The sequence below is a fragment of the Drosophila virilis genome, chromosome 3, assembly GCF_030788295.1.
Source record: "Drosophila virilis strain 15010-1051.87 chromosome 3, Dvir_AGI_RSII-ME, whole genome shotgun sequence".
Taxonomy (NCBI): Eukaryota; Metazoa; Arthropoda; class Insecta; order Diptera; family Drosophilidae; genus Drosophila; species Drosophila virilis.
In genome coordinates, this window is record NC_091545.1 from 27,441,422 (window position 1) to 27,447,809 (window position 6,388).

At 32.5% G+C, this 6,388-nt stretch overlaps 2 long non-coding RNA genes across 3 annotated transcripts; one reads left to right on the forward strand and one right to left on the reverse strand.

Moving 5' to 3' along the window:
* Positions 1 to 1,261: 1,261 nt before the first annotated feature.
* On the reverse strand, positions 1,262 to 3,134 carry LOC116650419 (uncharacterized). Its single transcript, XR_004303386.2, has 3 exons — positions 3,119 to 3,134; positions 1,472 to 1,817; positions 1,262 to 1,409 (listed from the first exon to the last, which is right to left on the reverse strand). It is a non-coding gene; the product is annotated as an uncharacterized lncRNA (long non-coding RNA).
* Positions 3,135 to 4,062: 928 nt separating this feature from the next.
* Positions 4,063 to 5,288, forward strand: LOC26530713 (uncharacterized). Of its 2 annotated transcripts, none has more exons than XR_001450474.3 (3): positions 4,063 to 4,297; positions 4,365 to 5,024; positions 5,088 to 5,288. It is a non-coding gene; the product is annotated as an uncharacterized lncRNA (long non-coding RNA). The 2 variants fall into 2 exon arrangements; XR_001450475.3 differs by having other exon boundaries at positions 4,365 to 5,020.
* The last annotated feature ends 1,100 nt before the right edge of the window (positions 5,289 to 6,388 follow it).

Genomic DNA, 6,388 nt, shown 5'->3' on the forward strand with positions numbered 1-6,388 from the left:
GCATAGTGAGTTAAACATTGATTCAGAATTGTAAATTTTAAGTTGTGAATCATTGTTTAAATGTGTGCACGGCGATTCAAATTCCGTTTCATTTCATTTCCGCCGTTTCATGCACTACCTTACTATTAAGGATTTATTTTCATTAAATGGCCGAAATTGGTTAACAAACTTAATTGTGGATGCTGCTTAACAACTATTTTATACGAAAATGGAGAGGAGTCTTTCATAAATTTGCCTTGTCAACTTAATGATTATTGCTTTAACAATGAAAGGATATGGAAGATGGTTTAGTAAAAAATTCAACTTTAATAGTACCTCATTGTTACAGAAATCATTTATATATATTAATTATTAATCAAAAATGACACGAGATACTATTTTTAGACCCCGTTGGCAATTCTTAAAGCTCAGGTGTATTTAAAAATTTTGAAAGCCAAATGTAAATTATTCAGATGTGTCAAACTTTTCACTTACAAATTTAGAGTCTAATGACCTATTTAGACATGAAATGTTTGATAAAAATCTCAAATTTGGAGATTCATTAAATGATTTATGTTTGCACTGCTCGTCTAAAAGTAAAGGCCCTTTAAATTCTCGCTGCCGTAAATGTGATTGTTTTATATGTGGTCAATGTGTAAGAAAAGAACATAAAAATGATCAAAAAAATATTATAGATAAGATATGTGAGCTTAGATACGACCAGCTTAGATCCATACTTGCAAAGTGTTTTTGACAATGAGTGAGACACACTCAAGAGTTGAGTAGAACTTCACGTCATTGTTCGCTAGTTTCTATTTTGGCTAGTAATGAATATTATCAAATATTTATATCGTTAAATATCAGCATGCAAATTTTACGTGGAGCTGTGGGCTGTGGAGCAGAAATAAAATATTTAAGCATGCCATATTATATATTAACACAAATACTCTTATTCAGATGTAACTTTCTTTGTTTATTAAATTGAAAATACACGTAGTTGTAGTAGATAGTCGATGTATTTACTATTTATTTATAATTTTAAATTTTTTATTTATAAATTTTAAAAATTAGTAAGTACTAATGCAGTGTGGATTAGGCCTACTGGGGATACCACATTAAAAAATAGTGGTGTGGAAAGAATTAAATAACATATTTTTGGTTAATTTAACAAACCGTACGTTTAAAAAATGCATATTCGCAAACAAGTCAATAAATATTGAGGTTTTAAAATTTAACCATTTGCGACCAGTATGCAATTTTATTTATAAATAAAACAAACATATATATATATATATATATATGTACAGACGAGGCCTATGTAAATGTAATCCTTGGTCATGCCCAGCGAATCGATGCACTCGTAGCCTTGTAGGGCATTAAATCTGAGTCGGTTTGCTACGTCGTGCGCTCAATAAATGATTGCTGCTGGGCTGTGAAATAAAATACTAATTAGTTAGGGTGCAATTATGGTTTGGTAACGCCCTGTACAAACTTTTGCGTCGCCGCAATCGATGCTCTCTAGGCCTATTCGGTTTCTCGCCAAAAGCGCACATGGAAATGAGACGCAATTTGTTCTTGTTGCTGTCGCTCGGCGACGTATTTGTTGCAACAATCTGCGAGTGTATTAAGCTAATCAATAAACTAAGCGCACAGGCTATTAGCAGCGCACTAAGCGGATCGGCACTCTTCTACGAGTGCTGTTTATCATCGGCGGCAGCCGTGGTCACATCATCGACAACCGTTGTATTCGTTTCCCGATCGTAGACCAGTGGCGACAGGCGGTTGCTGTGCATGATGTACATATATGGCCCAATTGAGCAGTTGTGTGATGTACAGAACTACAAATAAAAAAACTTATTTGATATAAGCATGGAATGCAAAAGTGCCGCTATGTTAGGGGATGCCAACTTATGAAGAAAGCTAACCTATGGGAACATAAAGATGCCACCTTGTGAAAATAAGTAAAAGTACACATGACGATGAATATTATCTTAACATGTTATTTATATAAAATAAATAGTATAGTCGTTAAAACATTCTTCAATTTGTATTATTATCTGTGTATATATAAATATAGATACAATATTTACATTTTTATTGTGAGCACAATTACAAACTATTCATCTCCATGTATAGAAAGAGTGACCGATATTTTAATTATTCACTTATTTTCAGAGATTGACACTTTTATATGCTAGGCTTATAATGGGTTGGCAGGGTCTATTATAACGGTACTTTTATGTATTCAAGAAAACAGCGCAATATATACATATGTATTTTTGCATTAACATAGGATGTTATGAGAGAAATAGAAATATGAGAATTTCTCAAAATCTGTACCGATGGTTTTAATGAAATAAATAGCAAAATGATTGATAAATCGTGCTCAATATGCACAACCTCGTACATTTGGGACCGTTTTCGGAGAAATTAAATAACAAAGTTTAAAATATGGCTGCCATTTAACAGTATGATATCTAATATTGCCTGTATGTTTTTTTGCATTAACATGGGATGTTATGAGAGAAATAGAAAATTGAGAATTTCTCAATATCTGTACCGATGATTTTAATGAAATAAATAGCAAAATAATTGATAAATCGTGCTCTATATATGCACAACTACCGTGCATTTGGGGCCGTTTTCGGAGAAATGAAACAATAAAGTTTAAAATATGGCTGCCATTTAACAGTATGATATCTAATATTGCCAGCATGTTTTTTTGCAATAACATAGGATGTAATGAAAAAAATGGAAAAATGCAATTTTTCCATAAACTGCGCTATTAAGTATGACTTAATGTTTCTCATTTTTTGCTTTGACTTATTAATTTAATTAACTATGAGTCCTTTCCGTTGTTCATGATTATATATAATTCAAATTGAATTGGTTCCCGCCCAATTCTGTAAAAAATTGTTCAGCACTAATTCCAGGCAGTGATTCAGTTCTCGTACGAACTAGCAGTTCGATAGATTTTATGAATGAACTATATGAGGTTGGTTTACAATTAGTTAATTTTCTCAAAATCTGTACCGTCCATTTAGTTAAAATTAGTGCCTAAAGCCTAAAGTCACCACCGCTAATTTAACGCACATTTTAAAGTTTGATATATCAGCTGTTTATGTTAACGATACTTTACCATTTTTCACAGCATCGATAGAAATCTCGATTAGTCATCGCTAAATTCACGAAATGTTCGGGGTGAATTTACACATTATTTGCCTTTTTTGAAAGATGAGTGAAATGTGTTATCTTATGGGGAAACACACAGGGCGCGTTTCACACATTTTGCTAAAGTTGGACAGTGGACAAAGGCTTTTAGACAGTGTTACTAAATTTAGCTAAAAAAAACGTGCCTTTGAAGCTGTTTTATTTAGGGTTTACAAACTATGCAATAAACTTATCAATGAAAAATGTATCCTACTCATAGACAGTTACATATAACAGCGACTTTTACTTGACCTTTGGGCGCGCAGCAATTTTTTAATATATATAAGGAAACCAATTAAAATTTAATATTGTTAGGCTGTATAACAATTTTTTTTTTTTTTATTTTATTAAATTTGTAGGAAACTATAGGATTACTTTTCTTTGAAAATAATGCATTTTGCAAATTTGTCGTCGTCAGCCCTAAATAAGGACCAAATTTCATTCGTTTTTTTATCCATTTTAAGATAAGGTAAAAACATTCGCACAAATTTAAACGATTTTTGTAAGTGAGGCTGTGCAGTTGCAAGTTCAAAATAACAGCCAGGTACACATCATTTTCATAGTTCTTAGCTTTGTAGCCAGTACGAAAGGAACAGCCTGAGTACAGGCCTGTGACAAAGTAAAAATAAAAATAAACATTAAAAAGTATATCTTCGTGTAAAGTGAATACAAATTAAGCCATTAGCATTGATCCAGTCATTTGTTATATCGTCGTAGTAATCTCTTTTTCGGTGTCAATCTTTTAAGTAAATAACGACCAAAATGTAGACCCTTGCTTTACTATCTGTGCATGTCATTGGATGATTTTTGTCGCTGTTACTTTTGAAAAGTGTAACAGCAGTAACTAGTTACTTTTAAATACTAAACAGGTTGAGTAAATAGCGCTCGTCCCTAATTCAAGCCATAACAAATTGACAATGACAAAACATGTAACAAATTCTTCTAAATCGCAATCCGACATAAGTAGATGGCTTTTTTGATGTTTCCAAAGCTAACCCACCCTGTGTTTGTTTTATATTCTCATCCTCTTCTTAACTTAGACTCCCTATGGCATCATCTGAACGGCATAGATTTTCCTCCCCTGCATCAGTAAGCTAAAGGTTATAACGTGAGTATAAGTTATAGCATTCACATAAATATGACAATATATAATAGTGCATTCATTATTTTGACAGGTATACAAATATCCAATCACGCGAAATAAGATAACAGAAAGTCAATATGTACACTGACACAACTTCAAATTGAAGCATATATTTTGAAAACAAATGTGGATCAAACGATCCACAAAATATATATTTATCTTACCCGTTGCACACAATATCACATAAGTTTATGGTCTCATCAACTGAGAAATACATAAGTATTCTAATATCGTTTAAAAAATTGTAAACAAACACAGCCTGGAGACAACATCGACATAAGCCGTAATTAAACGATCTTCTTATGACATAAAAATTGAGTCCCAAACATCATTCCACAGTATGACACAGTTAAAACTTCGGCTGATTAAATGCAAAGATATATGTCCTGTGCGACCAATCCATTCAATAATAGTTTAAATTCGTTTTGACCGACGACTTTTAAGCATAGGCAACAGCGAGGTCTGAGAACTTAAGTGATACTCGGTTGCGCAAGAGACAGGATACTTATTTGCGCAAGAGACAGGGCGTGGAAGCGATTGATTATTGGGTTGTGATATGCAAATACATGCAGATTCATACATACATATACATATGTATATGGTACATATGTAGGTACATATGTGGCTGACAGGGGAAAGGACGCATATGCGAACGAAAAAAAGTTAAATATGAATATACATATGAATGTATGTATGTATATATATATAACCGAATCTTCATAATTTTCATTAATGTAAATCCCTTATTTTTCAGTTGTCATCTGTCAGACACGCGAAAAAAGCCACCATACAGTCATCGTAACACTGTATCTATGAAAATTATGCTGATCTACCAGACAGGCTGCTCCAGTGTGGCCAAATTAAAAATATTTTAACGCCGCTTTTATGTTTTTAAGCACAGAACCTAATAAAATTAAATGCAGAATTGCAAAAATTAAATTATTTACTGCCTACATACATTTGTTTTTGAATTTTAATTTATAATATTGGTAAACCAAGGGGTTAAAATATTAGTTTTTCACCATTCCATAAATATCTAAATTTAGCGATGATGGCCCCGAAAACCGCATATACATTATTAAGACCTATAGTTTCACCTAGCCAACTGTGAACATTTGAATCAAATCGTCGGTACCATTTTTAAGATATTTGGAAAAGAATCCAACAATCCCATGTCAGCCCCACATAAAATGACCGCAAAAAAACAACCTTCTTATTTCTTAACTCAGAGGCAATGGCCCTCAATGCACGCTATACCCTCTTGTAGATACATATTTTAAGAAACTTTAGGCACTACATTTAAGTAAATGGACGGTACAGATTTTCAGAAAATTAATTAATTGTAAACCAACCTCATATAGTTCATTCATAAAGTCTATCGAACTGCTATTTCCTACGTGAACTGAATCACTGCCTGGCATCAGTGTTGAACAATTTTGTACAGAATTGGGCGGGATCCAATCCAATTTGAATAATATGTTACCATGAAAAAACGAAAAGGACTCGCAGTTAATTAAATTAATAAGTCAAAGCAAATTATATGAGTAATATTAAGTCATACTTAACAGCGCAGTTTATGGAAAAATTGCATTACATTGCAATTGAAAAATTGCTGGCAAAATTAGATATCTTACTGTTAAATGGCAGCCATCTTTTAATCTTTATTATTTTATTTCTCCGAAAACGGCCCCAAATGCACGGAAGTTGTGCATATTGAGCACGATTTATTAATCATTTTGCTAGTTATTTTATTAAAATCATCGGTACAGATTTTGAGAAATTCTCATTTTTCTATTTCTCTCATACAATCCCATGTTAATGCAAAAAAACATGCCGGCAATATTAGATATCATACTGTTAAATGCCAGCCATATTTTAATCTTTATTATTTTCTTTCTCCGAAAACGGCCCCAAATGCACGGAAGTTGTGCATATTGAGCACGATTTATCAATCATTTTGGTAGTTATTTCATTAAAATCATCGGTACAGATTTTGAGAAATTCTCAGTTTTCTATTTCTCTCATAACATCCTATGTTAATGCAAAAAAACATAT